General features: G+C 34.2%; 2 pseudogenes; both read right to left on the bottom strand.

Moving 5' to 3' along the window:
• Positions 1-11,053: 11,053 nt before the first annotated feature.
• On the bottom strand, positions 11,054-12,144 carry LOC133091906 (ribose-phosphate pyrophosphokinase 2-like; annotated as a pseudogene).
• A 6,376-nt stretch (positions 12,145-18,520) lies between these two features.
• LOC133091733 (putative tyrosine carboxypeptidase MATCAP2) lies at positions 18,521-19,307 on the bottom strand (annotated as a pseudogene).
• Between the last annotated feature and the right edge of the window lie 2,976 nt (positions 19,308-22,283).

The raw sequence follows: 22,283 nt of genomic DNA, 5'->3' as shown, positions 1-22,283 counted from the left end.
CTTACTGTACGTCTACACGAGAGAAAAACAGGAAAAGGCTGCTTTGAACCTTATCAAAAATTATGGTAGAAAACATACAAAGGAAGAGAGAAAGTCTAAAAATAAAATGTATTATAGTTTACAAACCTAGATTAAATCTCTCTTACTTTTTTATTCACATGGCTCTGGCTATTTTCTTTAAGAACATTCTATTGGAGGCTCTGTTTAAATCCCCCCTGCCCACTTAACCACACAGCCACAGCCAGGTAGTATAGAATGGAGAGATAGGTGTGGAACAGACTTTCAAAACTGAATAGAAATAATTTGCTTGCAATCAAGAAAGCCAGTGATTTATTTATGTCTATGTGACTAATTAAAAATCATCAATCATTTGAAAAAAAACAAGAGTGAACAGAAACAGAAAGAGAGAACAGAAACAAGAGAGAACAGAAAGAGTGAACCATGTGAATAAAATAACTGACTTGAGGAGAAGCAGAGATTAAATAGAAAGAAAAAAAATAAAAACCTCGGATTATTTCCTCAGGAGAGTCTGCAGAGAGTTTGAGGTACTGTTGAAATATCAATTAAGATCAGTCACCAAAAAAACAGCGTAATAGGAAAACAAGAAGCATTCTTGAAAAATATGAGCATAATTGATATATGTGGAGTGTTAATTAAACTTGAGGAATGGTTATATCTGGCTTCTTATTTGGTGGGAGTTATAAATATTCTCAATTTTGTAAGAAAGAAATATTTAAATGTCATTTGAAAATTAAAATTAATTTCTGAAAGAATACAAGTAGTATATAAATCCTTTATATTAGTAGTAGAAAATATCATGAAATTTCAATCAGTTCTGAAAAGTAAAGGAAAAAGAAGCAAAAGGTCACAAGAAAGCTTAGCAAATAAGATATGTAAAGTATAATAGTGAGTAGAGACCAAATGTATCCAAAATATTAAATAGAATAACCTACTATTTTTAAAGATACTTTCATATTATTATTTTTTAAGTTTACATAATTTTCAGATACATATTTATAAAAATGATACAGGTTTTGAACATAGAATGACATAGTTTTTGAGCAAAGAATGCTAAATGAATAACAATATAAGAAATGGCACACAATCTGTGGCCAAGCCAAATATTGAAAAGATAAATTATGTATTATTTATGCTGCCAGCAGAAAGATCATATATTCTTTATGCTGCAAACAATGCTACATTACTATTTATTTTTTAAAAAAGTAAATAACTGACTAAATATTATTGGGAGGAACTTCTGAGGCAGGAAGGTATTCTGCATAAAAGCCACATACGTAATAAGAGCTGCAACACTAAGAGTTTAAATGCCTGATATCTTTGTATGAAGGAGTGTGACTGGTCTCCCACCAAGAACCAGACAGGGTGTGCAAGGTTGTGTAAGGCACTGTCCAAATGTGGACAGCCTGGACAGTGAAAGCCATTATCAAAGGGACCCTGAATGAGTCTGAGAAGCAAAGCCAGCCCTGGATTGTGCTCACAGCAGTGGCTCCCCCAGCCCTTGCCTATTTGCTTATAGCAGTGAAATCTCTTCTCCAGGCCCACTGCCCATAACTTGCTCTCCACTCAGCTTTGCACCCCTTAAACCCTTGGGATTCTTAGTTAACCAAAAGTCAGTCAAAATGGTCCCAAAAGACAATTCAGAAATTCAAGTATTGGAAAATTAACAGTGATGTGTATTTTTTTGAACCCAGAGCTCATAGTAAGTCTACGCAATAGTTACAGGTGGAATTCAAGTTTCAGAGTGATGTTTTAATTACATCCTTAATGACCACATCTGCTCAAGTTTTATCTCTGGTATTCACTCGCGTACCCACACCTTGATATGTAAATTTCTCCTCTCTGAATACGCACTGCCAAAATGTTGAAGATATGTAAGGTGTTTGAAAAAACACTCTTGCAGTAAGGAACAAGAAAACCATTTCTATAATAAGTGTATATCCTTCACTCAAGTTTGTGTCTTCTTTATGACCATAGAGTGGATGCATTTGCTATAATTCCAAGTTAAAATTATATCTAGTCATTGTTTCAGCACACGCAGACAGTATTTTACGTGCTTAGTATGTGAGGAACATTATACATCATGTATTTTCATACATAATTTTGATTCTCATAAAGAATTTGAGGTAGAATATTAGTCTCATTTTTAAGTTGAAGATTCAGGGTGTGAGAGGTTAAGGAGATTGCCAAGTTCTTACATCTACAAGGTGGCAGAACCTGAATTTGAACATATTTCAGTCTGCTGTCAAATGTATGCTCCTAACCACCTTATTATATTGCTTTGCAAATTCTACTGTGAAAGGAGATTTAAGCTAAGCAAACTATGCTGCACCATGCAGCCTTCCCCTTTAGGGATGTTGCCCACATGCTTACGTTACTCAGAGGGGCACTGGCTGACACAAGGTAAAGCAGATGGTGTAACTGTGCAATTAACTTTCTTCTGCTTTAACCTTCCTACTTTTTCCTTTTGCATTGACCAACTCATTTATTGGCCAAGAAAAACACAACAGCTTTTTGACGAAAAAGGCTTATCTTTGAGGGACCATCTGAGGAAAAAAATGAGAAAGGAAAGATTAGCAAATATAAAGTCTTTGACTTTTTTTATACTGTTTGCTTGTATAATTTTTTTCAATTTAAAAAATTTAAAGAAAGTTACTTTGTATACACCACCTACAGGTCTTAGGAAATAGGTTCTCAATGTTTTGAGTATTTATGGATCTGCAAAACTAAAGTCCAGGTTAATATTTTATATAGTTTCTCATTGCAGCAAATTTTGGTGTGATGACATTAAATAACAGGCATTCTTTATATGAAGAGGCAGCAGGCTCAATGGCTAGAAAGTTTCTCCACAATGGTGAGGAATTTAGCATACTTATTTGTCTGAGAAGAAGATATATTTAATTATTTCTAAATTAAGATGGTATTTTATTTTTGTGAAATTATCTATAATGAAATTCCTTTTGTAGTAAAATAGAATGGAATTCCATAAATGTTTAGAGAATGGCAAGAAACCAATTACAATTCCCTGTGAATGGAAAATTGAACTTGCACTTTCATGAAACTGTCTGTTGAAAATAAAACCATTAATAGAATAATACTTTAGTTTCATGACAAGCTTTCATCATTTTTACTGAATAGAACTAGGCTAACAAAATATTATGGGAATATTGATTCAGTTGGATTAAAAGAGCTAAAATAAAAACTGCCAGCAAATATTTTTCTTAGGTAAGGACTGATAGTAATCTTTACCATTAATCATATAATTTTACCTTCTATTAGTTTTGGTAGTAACACCAGTAAAGCCAAGCATATGTAGTTCTACCAATTAGTAAACCCTCATAGTATGTCCGTTCTTACAGTCATGTGACATAGGAAATGCAATGAATATGGACTAGGTCTCTGCCAAGTGACCTAGGAATTCTTCCTATTTCCAAAAATAAGGTAAAACGTCCTTTTGTGAATGGTGATATCTAAACTGCATTTGTGGAATCTTTTGTTAACGCCTTCATTATTTTTGGAGCACATATCTCAAGATATGTAATCACCCTCTAAACTTCTTAACTCCTTCTCTAAGAAGAATAATGTAGGAAAGGTAAGGGGAAATTAAGTCTGACCCCGATCAGGGGCATGATGATTTTTGAAATATTTATTTTATCCTTTTTAAATTTTTCAGCATGTCAATTTCCTTCTAAATTAATTGAAGTTCTAATAAAATAGATACACCAGATATATAGCAGCAAACTAAGAGAAACCTAAGCGCATAGTTTTAATTATATAATAGAAAAAATATATGACTCATTTTTTTTCCTGAGGTCAAAAAAAAATATATGACTCATTTTTTTCTTTTTTTTCATAATTTTAAAAATACACTATTTTTAAAATTATGCAACAAAGCAGTGACTAAGTGCTTTGTGGGAAGATAAAAGCTATTTATCCGTAAATTAAGATTGAGAAGGTAAATTTCTATAAGAAAAGTTTGCAGACCTGCAAATAAAATTTCTTAAAAATAAGTACTAGTAAGTATTTTTGCTATTAGCTGATGTAATTTCCAACATTTTTAAGGGATTATATAGTGTACTATGGGTCATTCCGTACTCTACTAATACCCACACAAACCATAAACATATATACACACAAAGTATAATTTTAAACATGTAATACATATATCTATACATTTTTTATGTCAAGATTATTCAAGTTAAACTTAATATTATTGCATTATATTTAGATTTAGATATTTAGATAAATATTCATTATATTTAGATTCATGTGTACTAAAAGTAAATGTATAATTTTGTGGGGCTGTGGATTTACTTATTTGCATCTGGTTTGTTTAAATGGAAATACAAAACAAGGATAAATCTTCAGCATCAATGTAGTCTTTCATTAAGATCACTCTTAATAAAGGTTAGAAAAATCGTTAGTGTATGTTGAAGTTAGAAAGTGTGGTGGAACAGATCAAGTTTTAGTCTAGAAACCTTGTCTTAGTTCTAAGATAATCTTTAAATTCTTTTGGGAGAGTGGGTACCTTGCTTAGCCTTTTAAACCTTATATTTTACATCTTTAAGATCAGAGTGCCTGCGGTAGTTTCCATGTAATATCTTTCTTATGTTTTCAAATTAGTTTAAAATAATAGAATAATAATAGCAATAATCAGTTATAGTTATAGTTAACTATAAATAATGATTATAATTTCTAGAGATCTCATTCTGTGTCAGGCACTATCTAAGAATTTACATGTATACTTAATATAAGGCTCGGATCAACTCTGTGAGATGAGAAATATTACATACATACATACATACATACGATACATACGATAAATTACTTGTATCCAGAATATGTAAAGACCTTTCAAATGCAATTTTAAGAAAGCCAATTTAGAATGGGCAAGTGATTTGAACAAACACTCACCAAAAAATATAAACACATGATACATAAGCACATGAAAAATAGTCAAATATACTGATTATTGTAAAAAAGCAAGTTAAATAACCTACACATCACTTAAAATGGCAATTAAAAAGTCCAAACATACCAAAGGTTAGTGAAGATAAGAAGAAACTAGAATTTTCATTCACTGAGACAATCAGCTAGAAAAATAGTTGGACAGTTTTGTTAAATTTAATAATACACCTACCTACCATATGTCTAGCCATTCTACTCCTCAGTATATACCTATGAGATATGTAAGCATATGTCAATACTTTTGCATGAATATTAATAGAAGCCTTACTTATAATAACTCAGATCTGGAAGCAATTCAAATGTTCATCACTAGTTCAATGCATGAACAAACTGGTATATCAATACTTTGGAATATTACTCAAGAATAAAAATGAATACATGCTACAAGATGGATGAAATCTCAAACTAATTTTACTGAGTTAAAGAAGCCACAGCCCTCATAAAAGAATGGATACTATATAATTTCATTTTGATAAAATTTCAGAATGTGCAAAATAATCTGAATAGATATGAAAAGCAGATCAGAGCCTGGAGATGGGGAGGGGGTAGGAATAAAGAGGAAGGAAAGAAATACGAAGGGGCATGAGGAAACTTTGGGGGACAATGAATATGTTCAGTGTCTTTTTATAGTGAGGGTTTCACGGGTGTTTCCGTATTTCAGAACTTAAACTGTACACTCTAAATATGTGTAACTTATTGTATGTGAATTATTCTTTAAGACAACTGTTGGAAAATTTAACTTTGGATGCATTAATTTCATGTTATTTTATAATACAGTAGAAAGTTCTGGTTGCAGTTCCAGAAGAAGTAACCCTGATTATATAAATTCAAAATGAACTCCTCTGGCTGACAGTACAAAATAAAATGTCGGAGTGAAAAAAATTAATACAACCTGGGAATTTAATAATAGAAATTATTATTAATTTTAATTGTATTTAATTAATAATAATTATTAATAATAAGTAATATTTATTCATTATTTACCATGTCCTAGGCCTTTTTCTGAGATCATTCCATGTATATTATTCGAGTAATGTAACAAGCCACTGTACAGTCTTCCTCTGGAAATCTTGAAAAATTATCTTGATAGCCACATGGACTTCTGGATATTTTCCATGCCATAATTCTACTGTTACCTGGAAAGAGTCTGGGTGAATAACCTGCCTCTATTATTTCCAGAGCCTGGTCCTATAGAGTCATGGCCACTCTCTTCCAAGATATAATTTACATATGGTCTGATAGGCAAGTGAACAAAATAATAATATTGTGAAATTTTTGTCTCTGTTCTCTGTCTGAAAACTTTTCATGCATGCTAGTTTTTAATATTTTTTTAGAGTGTAAGGAAAAAGATTGACTCTCACTGTCACAGTAGAAAGGGGTGGTAGTGGATACGTTGTAATTAGATATCATGACTGTTAGTCACATCAAATGTATACGGATTTAAGGCACATTTAACCGTTTGGAAGCAATTCTTGTCAAAATTCAAGAAGCTTAACCATTTACAAATTTCTCTTTTTGTCTGCTCAGTCGATATTGTCTGAATCTCACCTCTAATGTTCTTGAACGTGAGGATAGGATCAATATTTTTATTTTGACTACTTAGCACCTGGAAAAGTAAATAACACATAGCGCAAGCCCAGCGTATACTAGTTTAACTGAACTGAATTCAAAAGAGATAAGTCTCAACTTGCTCTAATAAATCTTTTCTTTGTCATTATATCCATTTTTCTCTCTGCCGATCCCATTTATTATCCAATATGAGAATTTTATGAGCTTTCATTAAGGAAGTCAGAATAAGATAGGAATATAGAAGGAATAGAATTTCAAGGTTGCTTCATGTGTAATGATTTTCATAAGTTTCCTAATTTCTGCTTTCACATTTCATATAATTTTATATTGCAAACATTATTCATCAAACCTGGAAGTTTTAATTTCCTGATTGAAGAGGTATCCTTTAGATCCTGTTCATACTTTCATATTTAACCAATACACTATTTACCCTAATTTTGTAAAAATTTAATTTAATCACTTTCTGTGCAATATCTTTGATCTTTGATTTAAATTTTATTTCTTTCAAATTTATGAAATGGTTATATAAATAAAGTGTATTTACATTAATCATTTATATCTTAATACTCTTTTCCAGTACAGAATGTCAAGTATTCACCTTTAATTTAAAACCTCTATAAGATGTTTCGATGTATTTATACTATATACTGCCCATGATTTTTACATCTTTAACATTTATATCACGTGATTATTTTGCCCAGAAGTTAGGAGTTCAGTTACTTTTCCAGAATATACTTTCTCTCTGTGTAAAAAAAAAAAATTTATTAGTGAATAAAATAATTGATTTATCAGAGAAAAATAATATGGAAAATATGCTTTTAAAATGCTCAGAGCTCAAAATTAAAAAGGCATATGTAAATATGAAATATAGAACTTGTTATGTTTTGTTAAGGCCCAATATATTTGTCAACATCATTTATAAAATTCAGACCATCATTCCAACTCTTATTCATAGTGTTAACTGTTGAATCAATGTTAAGGAGGTGGGATGACAAAGGTCTTCCTATATGTCATGTTCAATATTAATTTCATGATAATAAAGTGATTAAAGAAAAAAATCCGTAATCAATATTGTCACACTCTAAACAAGAGTGTTATCTCTGTTTCTTTTCTACCATACTGTCAAGATTACTGAGTGCCAAAATAGAAGTTGAAGATAGCACATGGTACATTACATTTTGTCCTGTCTACAACACATATATTTGAATTTTTAAAACATAACTCTTGAGCTGAAATTCACAAAAATATATTGGTTAATACATTTGTGATCATTTTCTAGTAAAATGGAATCCAAATGTTTAATACATTATGAAATTATAGTGACCAAAGTAAAATATTGATTCCTGACTGCTCAGTTTTTTGGAAATTTTATCATTGAGTTTTAGGGCAGGGAAACCTGATAGTTTAAACTTCTGAAAGCATTTAGATCTTTGAAGAGAAATAACACAAGTCCACACTCAAATCTGAAAATACTTTGTATCCATTTAGTTCTATGTTGAGTTTTAAATGGTTATTTAAGTACATGTGTTCAAAATAATATTGTAGTTTCCATCATTATGTATCTGGGGGTGTGGGAGAGAGAACCAATAAAATTAATCTCTGTAAGCTTCCTAGACAAAAAATAAACTTACCAGACTAACTTTGAGCAAAAATTAAATTTATAGTCCAGGCATCAATTCTGAAGTTTATTATTATAATGAAATTATCAGGAAATCATTTGATGCCATTTTTATAGATTTTAAAAAGTAAATGTTGAGATCTATAACTAGAAAATAACTGTGTTCCTAAGAAAAACCTACAAGACTTGACAATTATCATGTTTTTTTAAGGGTCAGTGGATCTTTTTATATAGCTTTTTTTTTTATTAGAGTAAAAATGAAAATTCAGTTAAAAAAAAATTCAGTAAAAAAAAAAAAAAGTCACCATGAAGTAGGTTGTAGTAAGCTAACAGTGACCAGTGGGTATGTTATTGTGTCCATGACAAGTTCAAACTTGACTAATTATTTAGATATCTGTCTTTGTATTTTTTTTTTTGAAAGAAGGAACATGATTTTATTGAAATGTTTTTAGTACAGTGTTGGAAGATCTTCGAATCCTATATTCTAAACCAATACAAGCACTGCAAATGATGTAGTTCCTGAATCTATTTGACATCATATCTACCAAGGGAATGTTATAATACAAATCTCTTTAAGTTGGTTAATGTAATTTAAGTTGGAAACTGAGCAACTTTGGTATATTCATATTTCTCTGACTCCCTTTTATGGCTAGATGTACGCCAAATCAACCGCCATGCAGCAGAGTCAGACAGGACCAATATATTTGGTGGTTTCACTAAAATGTTTCCGCATAAGCAGCAAGGGACTCACAAGTTCTGGGATTAAGCTGCTCTCAAGGCCGTCTTCATCATCTTTTTTGAACTGGACCATCAAATAGTTAAGGTCTACCTTGCCACTGCGCAGGGCTAAGTCTACTCTATTTAGTTGATAGATGTACCAGAAGTACTTTAAAATACAAAAGTGGAGAGAAATAACCATAGAAACAATCAGTTCTTAATTCAGAGAATGACAATATCGATTTTTATATCTTTATCTGAAGATCATTATTTTAAAACTAGCTCTGTGTGTTAGACTCTTAAATCTTAGATGAAATGACTACCTTTAAACCAACTGGTTTTAGTCATTGTCAACATGTCTACACGGGGATGCCAAGCTGTCTACCTGTGTGCGTTCATAACTACATTTTCATTTCTCTATGCATAGAAATTTCAAGAAATACGGATATCACTCATTTGTCAAAAATAAAAATTACATACATCTTAACAGGCTCTTTACCTATCTCAAATCAACTCTTGTCTAGATAGAGTCCGTCGTATTGCATAGCTGACCTTAACCAGGCTACACTGTGATTTTTTTCTCAAAAGCCCTCTTAAGGTACAGCAGAATGCTAGTCTCTGCAGTGACTAAAATGATACTTTTAAACTTTGATTCAACCTCTGCTGTAGTGAAGTTTGAGACCTTAAAGATTGCTATTCAGGTTTGTTAACAACTGAAATAGATTTCATTTTTCCACCCACAGAATTTAGATCAGAGACTTTCTTCTCTTCAAGTTTTGAGATTCAGCAGAAGGAGGAGATTGTTATTTATTATTCCTGGGCTTTGTCTGTGCAGGGACATTTTCTTCTTTGGGGGAGGAAGCACTCAGTTGGTTATCCACCAACGTGCACTTAGGAAAATTCAGAGTCGATGCTTGCCACCTACCACCAGGGATGGGGGCACCTCACTCAGGAGTCGTCAAAAGCCACCTGTGGATAAAGCTATCTTCCCTCCACCATCACTCCTGGGGCCACCATTTGAACATTAACTTCATGGAGCAACTAATGTTTATTTATTTGTCCTTTTTTTGTAGGCCTTTCTCACCCACATTTTTCATTTAACAGCTTTAGTTAAAATAATCCATTGCCTAGGAGGCTTGCTACTTGTGATTACAAAAGGCAAAAGACCATGAAATCAACACTAAGGAGATAATATTTAAATATGTATTTGGAGGCACCCACAAAAAATTCACCTTTTTATCATGTCAAAAGCAAAACAGAGATCAGACTAGTAAATATGAGGGGATTTAGGGAAAGAAGTCTTTGTTGTGATGGAAATCCACAACATGAAACTCTTGGAAAAAAGGCAAAGTAAAAGCTAGAGCTAAAAACAGGACATTAAGAAAGACAAGATGGCAGGACATGAGGTGCATCTGGGATGGACAGAGCGTGAATGTGACAGTGAACTTGCAGACTTTCTCCAAACAGTTTCTCAATCAGCTCTATTGCTGAACATAATTTTGGAATTTTAGAACAAGGTATTTCAGATAAGTGACAGTTATGTTTTTTAGAAGTGGCAATAAAAAACTACTGAACTACATTGCCTCTGATATGTCTAATGTTTACCAGAAATAAACGTGTCAGTGGCCATCTTCAGCAACATAAAATTTGGTCCAAATTAAGCATAATAACCAAAATAGTTTATTGGAAACCTGATCACTAAAACAAATACTCAAAATTCAGGGTATTATAAATTCTCTAAGGTTCACTCAGAAGTAAAAGGCTAATTCTCTACAGGGTTTCACCCAAATGTCCATAGGCATTATCATTTTATATTTACACAGAGGCTTTAATCTGAGGTGACCTTTGGTAACCCTGAAATACATAAACTATGAACTTCCACAATGGAATTATAAACTTGAAAGTTGTGGCCTCAAAGCACTGATAGAACAAAGGAAAAAAAGGTCACGTATCAGAACAAATCAAGGTAACAAAAACATTTCTCATTTAAGAGTGTTCACTTAAAGATCAAATAGCCACTGCCCTCCCCACCAAACTGAAAATAAATGGTCGAGAGTTTTAAGAGGGAGAAAACTGGACCTCGGAGTATACAAAGATCTGATGCTTTTGCATCAATATAACTGCTTAGTCCTAAAGCTAGAAAATCAGACAAATGCACGCAAGTCAGAAGCCAGAGCAGTCTTTCTTCCACACCTCACATCCTGGATTTACAGTGGGACGTGGCTGAACAGGTAAGACGCAGATTCACCGCTGTGGGTCCTTCAAATCGCCTGGGCCAAGATCGTCGAAATGTCAGTAACCTGAATCTTGGAGCAGTGTTTCATTTTGTCCTCTGGGGGGACAGTGTTTATCACAACAACAGCCTCAAAGGCGGCATTATTTATTCTGGAAATAGCTGGCCCAGAGAAGATCCCATGGGTAAGGATAGCATAAACTTTGGTGGCTCCGGCCGAGAGTAGCTTGTCCACAGCATGGCAGATGGTGCCACATGTGTCGGCCATGTCATCCACAAGGATGGCCACGCGGTCCTTCACGTCGCCCACTAGCACCATCCGGTCCACTTCCTTTGCCTTCTTCCTGTCCTTATGAATCAAGGCAAATTCCACATTCAACCTGTCTGCGATTGACGTGACCCTTTTGGCGCCCCCAGCGTCAGGTGAAACAGTGATGCAGTTTCTCCACTCGGTGATGTTCTCCCGAATCCACTGCAGGGCCGCGGGCTCCGGGTACAAGTTATCCACGGGGATATCATAGAACCCCTGGATCGGAGAGGCATGCAGGTCCAGGGTGATGATGTGATCCGCCCCAGCGACCGAGAGCATCTTGGCCACAAGTTTCGCCGAAATCGGAGCACGACTCTTGTCCTTTTTGTCTTGGCGGGCGTACGGGAAGCACGGGATCACGGCGGTCACCCTGGAGGATGACGCGACCTTGCAGGCGTTGATCATGATGAGGAGTTCCATCAGGTTGCCGTTGACTTCTCCGCAGCCACTCTGGATGATGTACACATCTTCCCCCTCACACTTTCGCCAATCTCGACGCTGGTCTCCTGGTTGCTGAACTTCTTAGTGACCACCTTGCCCGGCTCCAGGCCCAGCCGGTCAGCCACGCGCTGGGTCAGGTCCTGGTGCGAGCTGCCACTGCAGAGCACGATGTTGGGCATGGTCAGGCGCGGGGCTCCAAGCGGCGCGGGGCGGCGGAGGCGGCGGTGACACAGGGGCCTGTGGCCAGAGCTGGAAAGCGCGACTGGCGGACACTGGGAGGAGCGGAGCTCTGTCTTTGTATTTTTAAGCTATATAATACAAGGTGTTTGTTTTATAAATCCAACGTACAATAAAGGCTTTAACTTCTTATGCATTTATACGTATTCCTTTACCAAACTATTCATTAATAAAAATATAACAACTATTATGGATTTGGCAGAAAGAATCTTTTGGCTCATACATCAGGACAGTCATGGGAGATAATGAAATTATATCCTTATCAATTGTAACAAAATATCTAAATAACTGTATAAAAAACAAATCTTGATTATACATGGATGGATATTAAGTATAAATTTTAAAAATTTAACTTAATTTAAGAATTTAAATGTAAGAAGATTTAAAATCTAAATTATATTCTATCAATGCTAAATTGGATTATTAAAAAATATTCCAAATAACATAAACATTTAGGTAAATAAATCATAATTAAACAAATAGAAAGTTTAAATCCTACTAATGGATTGATTCTGAAGTTATTCTGTCATGATATATAGCTCTTCAATTTAAAAACTAGGACTTTGTCATACTATAATAATTAACTATATTATTTTTTCTATACTGAATATACAGTTTGAATTTTCAGGGGCAACTTGATCTTTTTTGGGTGGAGTGACTTTCCCCACATCTCTCTCCTAAGCTTTCAACTATATAACCATCCATGCAACTGCTTATCTAATAATTTCAATGATCTCTCTCTCTCTTTCTCTGTCACAAACACACACACACACACAAACACACAAACAAATAGCACTCCTACCCCTCCATCGTTCATGCATTTACCGTGAGTCAGGAAAATTTTCTCACAGGTTGGAGCATAGCCCTAAAGATACTTGGTTGGTTCAGGAAGAATTATTTCCATTTAAAATGAGTAATAATAGAAGTGGACCTATCATATCAGGTATAAAAAATTCTATAGGGATAATAGATGACCAATAAGACAGCACAAAGAAGACTATACACACAAAATTTTTCTCATACATTACATTAAATTCATGTACAGAGATTTCTTTTAAAAATTATATAAGTCAATAAAATACATAATATATTTTAAAGTTCTTAGGAAAAAAATTCAGAATTCTAAAAGTATAGAATATAAGCTAGAAAAATTCAGAAAAGAAGAGGAAGAGACTATAAAAGTATTGCAGAAATAAAGATTTCTTTTAAGGCCTCAAAAAAGAGAATGATTTTGCTCAATACAGTTAATGAAAATAAACATGAGCTCAAGTGTAAGTGAGCAAAATAGAGGGGAATAAGCAAAAAGTTAAGTTGTTTACAGAGACATTTCTTAGATGTGCATGATAGTCAGGTATACTCCATATATCTGTATTCGCAATATATCCATAATTGGTATCTTTGAGGAAGAGAGACAAATAAGGTGATTCCAGAAATACTAAAAAATATGACAAAATATTCCAAAAATATATGAAGACTTCAGAATATAACATACATATATATATAAAACTAAATCACTTTGCTGTACACCTGAAACTAGCACAACGCTGTAAATCAACTATACGTCAATTAAAAATGTATATAACACAATGTATCATATACTATTCCAAATAAGAAATGCTGGATACCAATAAAAACTGTGCCATGTTTGTAAGATGAAGAATAAATCCTTTGAAAGTACAGGGAGTAAAAGTTATCTCCTAACTTTAAAAAAAAAAAAAGTCTGAATTCAGATATTAAAATTGGGAATTCAGAGCTAGAAGAAAATGAACGATGACTATAAGGTCTTTGGGGAAAGAAAGAGTGACCAAAGAATTTTAAACTGAGTGAAACCATGTTTAAATATAATAACAAAAGGAAAATATTTTCAAACATGATGAAACTTTTAGAGAATCTTCTCATTTTAAGAAAAACTGCTGCACAAATAGTTTTAGTCAACTGAGAAACAATGTACGCAGTGACATCAGCAAGATGGTGGTATAGGAATTTCTAGCACTGCCCCCTCCCCAAAACATCAATTTGAACTATCCATGCAAAAAAATACTTTCACAAAGAGCTAAGGATTCCAGGTGAGGATTTATAGCACCCAGATAAAGCACAGAAATAGGCATCGAAGAGTATAAAAGAGATAGATCCACATTATCCCCATCATTCAGTCCACGCTTAAACTCAGGGAGCCCAGCACTGAGAGACACACCATGGGAAAAGAAGAGTGAAATGAGCAGCTGAATTCACTGCAGACCCCAATGTTGGCCAGCTCTAGCACAAGGCCAGCTCCTACAGCTTTAGTTGGGAAGCTCCCATTAGACTCCTGTAACTCATGCCTCCTGGCCCATCCCTGCACAAGCTGGCTCCCCTGGTCCCAGGCAGCTCCCGTGGCCCAAGGCTCCAAACCAGACCCTGTAAATCTGGCCTCCTGGCAGGCATCTGCCAAACCAGTTTCCTGGCTGGAACAGCACCAAGGTGGCCCCCACTACCTATTCTCTAGACTAGTTCCTGCAGACCAGATATGGAAATCAAGCAACACACTCCTTAACAACCAAGGGGTAAAAGAAGAAATCAAAAGGGAAATCAAAAAACATCTTGAAACAAATGAGACTGGAAACACAACATACAAGAATTACGGGATGCAGCAAAAGCAGTTCTAAGAGGTAAGTTATAGTGATAAATGCCTAACAAGAAAAAAGAAAGATCACAAATAAACAACTTAGCATTACAACTCAAGGAACTAGAAAAAAAAGAACAAAGCAAGCCCAAAATTAGCAAAAGGAAGGAAATAACAAAGATTAGAGCACAAATAAATAGCAGAAAAACAATAGAAAAGATCAATGAAACTAAAAGCTGTTTTTTTTTAAAAAAGGTAAACAAAATAGATAAACTTTTGGCTAGATTAAGAAAAAAGAAGACTCAAATAAAATCAGAAATGAAAGTGGAGAAATTACAACTGACATCACCAAAATACAAAGCATCATGAGACAACCATGAAAATTATACACCAGCAAATTGAATAACCTAGAAGAAGTGGATAGATTTCTAGAAACATACAACCTACCAAAACTGAATCATGAAGAAATGAAGAAATAGAAAAACTGAACGGACCAGAAGCAAGTGAGGAGATTGCATCAGTTTCCTTACTGATTCAATCCCAACACAGAAAAGTTCAAGACTAGATGGCTTCACTGGTGAATTCTATCAAACATTTAAAGCCGAATTAAGGCTAATCCTTCTCAAACTCTTCTAAAAAATTGAAGAGGAGGGAGTACTCCCAAACTCATTTTATGAGGCCAGCGTTATTACTCAAATACCAAAGCAAGATAAGGACACGACAAGAAAAGAAAACTACAGCCCAATATCCCTGGTGAATATAGACGCAAAACTTTCCAATAATATACTAGCAAATTGAATTCAACAGTGCATTAAAAGGATCACACACCATGATCAAGTGGGGTTCATCCCTTGGATGCAAGCATGGTTCAACACATGCAAATCAATAAATTTGATAACCACATTGATAGAATGAAAAATGAAAATCTCAATAGTTGCAGAAAGAAGCTTTTGACAACATTTAACATCCCTTCAAGATAAAAACTCTCGATAAATGGGTTATAGAAGGAACCTACCTCAACATAATTAATGCCATATATGACAAATCCACAGTTGACATAATACTCAATGGTGAAAGTTTGAAAGATTTCCCGCTAAGATCAAGAACAAGACAAGGGGGCTCGCTCTCACCAATTTTATTCAATATAGTACTAGAAGCCATAGGCAGAACAAATAAGCAAGAAAAAGAAATAAAAGGCATCCAAATTGGAACGGAAGAAGTAAAATTTTCTCTGCAGATGATATGATCTTATATATAGAAAATGCTAAAGACTCCACCAAAAAATTGTTAGAGCCAATTAATGAATTCAGTAAAGTTGCAGGATACAAAATCCATATGCAAAAATCAGTTGTATTTCTATGTATTAACAATGAACTATCTGAAAAAGAAACAAAGAAAAACAATTCCATTTACAATTGTATCAATAGTAATAAAATATTTAGGAATAAATTTAAACAAGGATGTAGAAGATCTTTACACTGAAAATTACATGACATTGATGAAAGAAACTGAAGAAGACACACAATAAATGGAAAGATATGCTGTGTTCATGGATCAGAAGAATTAAAATACAAGAGGATACCAGGAAAATAATCACAAATAGAAGAAACATAATAATTTGAAAAAGATGACAGTATAGATACAGACCTGATGACATGATCAAGAACAAACATTATGGAACATTTAAAACAATCTACAAGTTGAATACAGTAGAACAAAATGAAAGAGACATGGGTCTTAATGAATTGAGAGACCCCATACTAACCCTGGGCACACTACCTGAATATGATACATAAACCTGTCAGATCCACTATTATTTTGCTCTATTACAGCTCCCTTGACAATACAAAATTGAAGATTATAAACAACTATATGATTAATTAAAAATAAAGCCTCCTGGATATTGAACTAACACAATAAAAGTTAACTGCCATTTTCCTTAACAATATTAGATAGATTGGTAAGCTAATACTGTAACATTATAAAATAAGTATCACATGATGTCACCCAGTATTAATATTCTTGTTAAAAGCAGGAATAAGAGAAGAGTGTTTATTATTACCGAATCAAAATAGGCAAAATATTTGAGATGACATCTAACGTAAAAAATATAAAAAAGGCTAATTACATCAAATTTTTCAACATTACTAGGCATCAGGTAAATGCAATTTGTAACCATAATAAAGTACCATGACATATCCATCAGAATGGCTGATATTAAAAAGACTGAGAATACCAGTTGTTAGCATCAATATGGAGCTATGGGAAAACTCATCCACTGGTGGTGGGAATGCAAAATTGTACAATTCTGGAGAACTGCTTGATAGTTTATTAGAAAGTTAAACATGCATGTAAATACAACCCAGAATTTTTCTATCAACAGGTGAAAGCTTATATAAATTATGTTATATTCGTACAATGGAATACTAATTAGCAAAAAAAAAAAAACAACTATAGATACACACAACAACATGGATGGATGAATCTCCATAACATGATGCTGAGTGTGAGTGGTCAGAAACAAATTAGGGAAAACTGTATAATATTATTACTTTTTTAAATAGCTGACATTTTTATTAGTGCTAGCACAATCTCAGCATATTTCAATAAAAAGAGAATGTAATACACACTACCATATATAAAATAGATAACTAATAAGGACCTACCGCACAGGGACCTCTACTCATTACTCTGTGATGACCTATATGGGAAAAGAATCTAAAAAAGAGTGTGTATATGTATAACTGATTCACCTTGCTGTACTCCTGAAACGAACACATCATTGTAAATCAACTACACTCCAATTAAAGAAAAGGGGGGGGGGTGTACCTTCAAAAAACAGAAGCAGTAGAAAAGGTTTCTTCTAACAAAGGAAAATAAATAGCAAGATTAAAATTATTTTAATCTTAAAATAAGCTTTACATAATGGCTTTAAAAGACTGGTCAGATTCCATGTAATTTATAACAATAAAAAATTTGCTGGCTGCAAGTCCAAAGAACTTGCACTGCAGCAAAATGCTGAAATATGGCATTCACCACAGTCAAATGGAATCATGCAGCTTTACCTAGCCTGCAGACAGATTTTCAATCACTGGCAAAGCCATGTTGAACCTAATGCATTATAAGAACCTGTACCAAGTTAATTTAACCAAATGTAGTCTGCTTTTATGATCTCAACTCTGTGCCCTGAAGGTAAACATCAGCCAATTTCTCCTCAAATAAAGTGGATTTTGAAGTTTATTAAGACCTTAACACACAAAACTATGTGCTAAGTATCTAAATTGAGCAATTTCGAAGGTGTTGCTTATATCATCCACATCATGATTTGCTAACCTTGAAGATAATTTTTAAAATTCCATTATTTTCTTCTTTAAATGAGTACTTAAGTATTTGATGATTATTAACAATTTCAGTAAAGCATTAAAAAGTTCTTTGGCAAGTATCAAGCCTAGTCCCCAAAATGCCTTTAGGGGCCTAAGCAAGCTGAGAATGTAATATAACAGGGAGAACCAGAGATACTGCATGCTCCATCTAAGGCATTCAAAATCAAAAAGAAAACACAAACACTTGTCTGTGGGCTGACGAATGGGCCATAAGTTTGTAACTCCCAAATGAAAGCTTGGAACCAGAATCTGAAGCTTTTTCCTAATATAGTTGCTTCCTGACACAACGTCTATATAATAGATTCTTTGTAGATTTTGATTAGTGCAAAGTAGTTTACATATGAGCCGTGACACTCACCTGGAGATTTCTTGTCACATATTTACATGTTCTGGATGGGAGTTAACTATAAATAATTGGAATATTTTAAAACAACTCTTTTTGGCTTTCTATAAGATGGCAAATAATTGTTTTCATTACATAAAATGAAATACCACTACTGAAGTAGCATTTTACCTGCTTAAGAAACCGGTCAGTTGCTCTGTTGTGCTTGGCTAACACACTTAGCAGAGAAGGATTAGCATGTTCAAACTGAGGATTGTAGGTGGAGTCAGACTTAAGAGTCTCACTTTTTCTTTCTCCAAGTTGGTGGGCTTTATAGCAGTCAGTATACAAAATTTCCTTCCAGAAAATTCATCTCCTTTTTCAAAACTTCTAGACAGCTGAGGCTGCGGCTTTGGCTTTGGAAGAGTAGAGAAATGGCGTCGCTTGACCTTTCTTTCATTTTTGGGTGTAGGTGGCAGTACTATGCTGTTTCCTGTAACAGAGATACCATGTGTGAACTTTACAGGACTTGACACTGAACTAGTGACAAAAACAGCAGGCTGCCTTTCTAGGCAGTACCAAGTACCACTGCGCATCACAGGCACTGCTACGTGAAGAGCTATGCGATTTGCTGGGTGTTCTACATCTTTTGGAGTAGGTGGAGGAAGACTGTTTTTGTGAATGATGCTTTCTCCTCTTTGCTCTGTAGTAGGACATTGTAACTACTGGTTCCAGTTGTGAAAATGTCCTGTAGTATTCCAGGAGATAAATGTGCCATGCTTCTTTTGCTGTCAATGATCAAGGACTCTTCTGCATTTAGAATAGACTTCTTAGCCAGTTCTTGCTCAGGCCAGTGAAGCTTTTCCGTCACGCGAATGGACTCCAGCATCGTCCCAGTGAGGCCCCGGACGGCGGGCTCCGCGGGCGCTGGGGGAGAGGGCCAGACAGGAACCGCGCGGGCGGCCTCTAGCCTGCGGCCGTGCCTCAGATGCGGGGTCGCGGAGGAAGGTTGCTCTCCGCGACCGGGTGCAGGATAAGGCGGGTAAGGACAGGCGAAGACGTGCTGACAGAGAGCTGCGAGCAGCGTTCCCTCCAGCCCGCAGGTGCTGGAAGGTACTCTGTATAATGTTATTTATATGACACTTTGGAAGAGTCAAATAAAATTTATAATGACAACACAGATTACTGGTTGTTCAACGCCCTGTTAAGGTGACTAGGAAGGGACACCAGGGAACACTGGGGATAATCTAACTTGATTTTTTATGGTGGTTACATGACTGTATCACTTAGCCAAAATTCATCAAACTCTGCATGTAAAAGATGTGCATTTTATTGTGTGTAAATTATAAACCAATAAAGTTGATTTTATCATGTAATGTACAAGAATTTCTAGCAAATTTCAGTAAAAGAAAAATTGGGAGACAGTGGAGGCTTTTTTTCTGCATTATTAAGCTACATTGTAATGCTACTATAATTAAAATTGTTTTCTACTATGCATATATGTAGACAGACAGGAAAGTGGGGAAAAAAGAATAGTTAGAAATTTATCTAAATACATAACAGAATTATAGCACTAAATATAGGTAGAATTTCAAAGCATTTGGGAGAAAATTGCAAAGTAACATTGCTAGAAAAAACGGTTAAAAACCTGGTGAATATATAGAATTATCTTAACTTCAAATTTTTACACCATCAAAAATTCTGGTTGCATCAGAGACTTAAACATAAAAATGAAATCACCAAATTATTAGAAAAAATACCAGCGTGTGGATGGTTGTGTTTAGCAAGAGACAAAACCCCAAACCCCACACATAAAAATTGGTACCGATGGCTACTCTAAAGTAAAGTTATCTGAATAGCAGTAATATTACTGGAAAGAAAATCAATTTCAAAAACAGACTGGAAAAAATTGCGATGTGTACAACAGGTAGCATTAAATAAATAAATTCTGATTAAATAAAGCAGTAGTACCAAATGAAAAAACAAAGACCACAACTCAACAGAAAGATGGACAAAACATATTTTATAATAAATGAAATACAAATGGCTGTTACATGTAAGAAGGCATTTCCATATATAGTTTATTTGTAATGGGAATAAATCATGAAAAAGAATAAAAATTAAATAACTATTATATATTTATTTTTCTTTTGGTCACTGATACCTCCCAATTATCTATGAGTATGCCTCACCTACTATGCAGTAAATAACTTTTAAACTTTTTGTTGAATGATTGAATGAATGAATGTAGGGAAGTAGGGAGTGAAATTGATCACAATAATACACTTTGTATCAATTAATTTTAATGTGGAAAGTAATTATCAAATCAAAATAAATATTAAGAAATATTTTAGAAAAGTTTTGGTATTTTGAATGATGCATTTATGGAGAGAAAGGGCAGATAAAATAGAAATAAAGAAATCCTTACAGAGGTATTAACAATTGCCAAGTCTCTTAGTGTGTACAGCAGGATTGTTACAATTCTGTTTCACAAACAGATATGATCAGAGGGCTGTACTGACATTGGACAGGGCAATGAAGGTTCCTGAAGCTACTACAACCTCCCTCCAGTAGATCGATGAGTGTGTTGAACCTATGGAACTCATACAGTAGATTCCATAGTGAATGTAAGGGCTGATTTAGTGATTTAAGACTAATTCCTACACTTGAGCTTGAAACTAAGTTTAATTGTCATCTACCAGCTTTGGAAATGTGCAAGGCCCGTGAGATTTCAACAAATTACAACTATAAAAAGTGACCACATAGAAATTGACTTGATAAGGACTTACGATGAGTTTCTGAGTTAGTTCAATAGGGATCCTTGTCACGATTCGGTAGTGAGATATATATATGCTCAGACATAGATGCCAACTAAAATTATATTTGAGATGTGAGACAAAAGAAAATATTAATTGGCTAAGAAGATCCATTTTATTATACTGACAATGATATGTCATTCTATCCTTTTTTTTCTTTTTCACTCCACAAAAATGTATAATGAATACATTTACATGTGATAAAGGAAAGAATAATGTGAATTGCAATCATGTAGCCAGTTGAATTGTGCTTATATCAAAAATGAAAAATAACATCCTTAATCCCACATTGAGTCCACTTAATGAGAAAGCTGGCAAGTAGACATTTTTGTTTAAAGTCCCAAAGATTTCACCAGTGTGACATTTTGGAATATCTGCTAACTACTTAACTTACCAAATAATTGAGAATGAGAAAACTGTCAAAATGGGGGTTTCTAGAGATTTAAAATGAAAAGAAAGGTATAGATTTTTAAAATACACTATTTCATGTTATCTGTTTATGTCAACTAATCAAAGGCAGATGATTATCCTTTCATTTGCATAGTCTCAACATCTGTTTAATAATTCAAAGTCAATTTGATAGGTTGATAGTAGTCTGTGGCATGTTTGAGCCCAATATGGGTGTCACGTCATAATGGGACACTAGTGAAGTGGTCTTTTCTTTGATCCTGACATTAGAATTCTTACTTGACGTGTACATGTCACTTGGGGGGAGGAGTGACACTCTCATCCATTTGTCACGGTGATACAGTGCCCAATCCTTGGTCAGTTGAAGTATTTCTCTATAGTTTAAATAGTGACTTCTTGCTTTTTGATTTTTAAAGTGATTTTAATGCTCACAAATTTGACAACTAGCCACTTCAAAAATTCAAATACTCTGGAAATAAGTACAGGGAATATTGTATCAACTAGTGCATGTCTTTTATTTTTTAAATATCACAAAATGGCCAGTGGATGTAAGTTAAACAGTGAATATTCTACAGTCATTTTTTTGTTATTGTTGAGATCACTTACAAAAACAGCAATAATGGCGATGTGAGGATGGATCC

Source organism: Eubalaena glacialis, chromosome 5, assembly GCF_028564815.1.
Source record: "Eubalaena glacialis isolate mEubGla1 chromosome 5, mEubGla1.1.hap2.+ XY, whole genome shotgun sequence".
Taxonomy (NCBI): domain Eukaryota; kingdom Metazoa; phylum Chordata; class Mammalia; order Artiodactyla; family Balaenidae; genus Eubalaena; species Eubalaena glacialis.
This window is presented reverse-complemented; position numbering and strand designations above follow the sequence as displayed.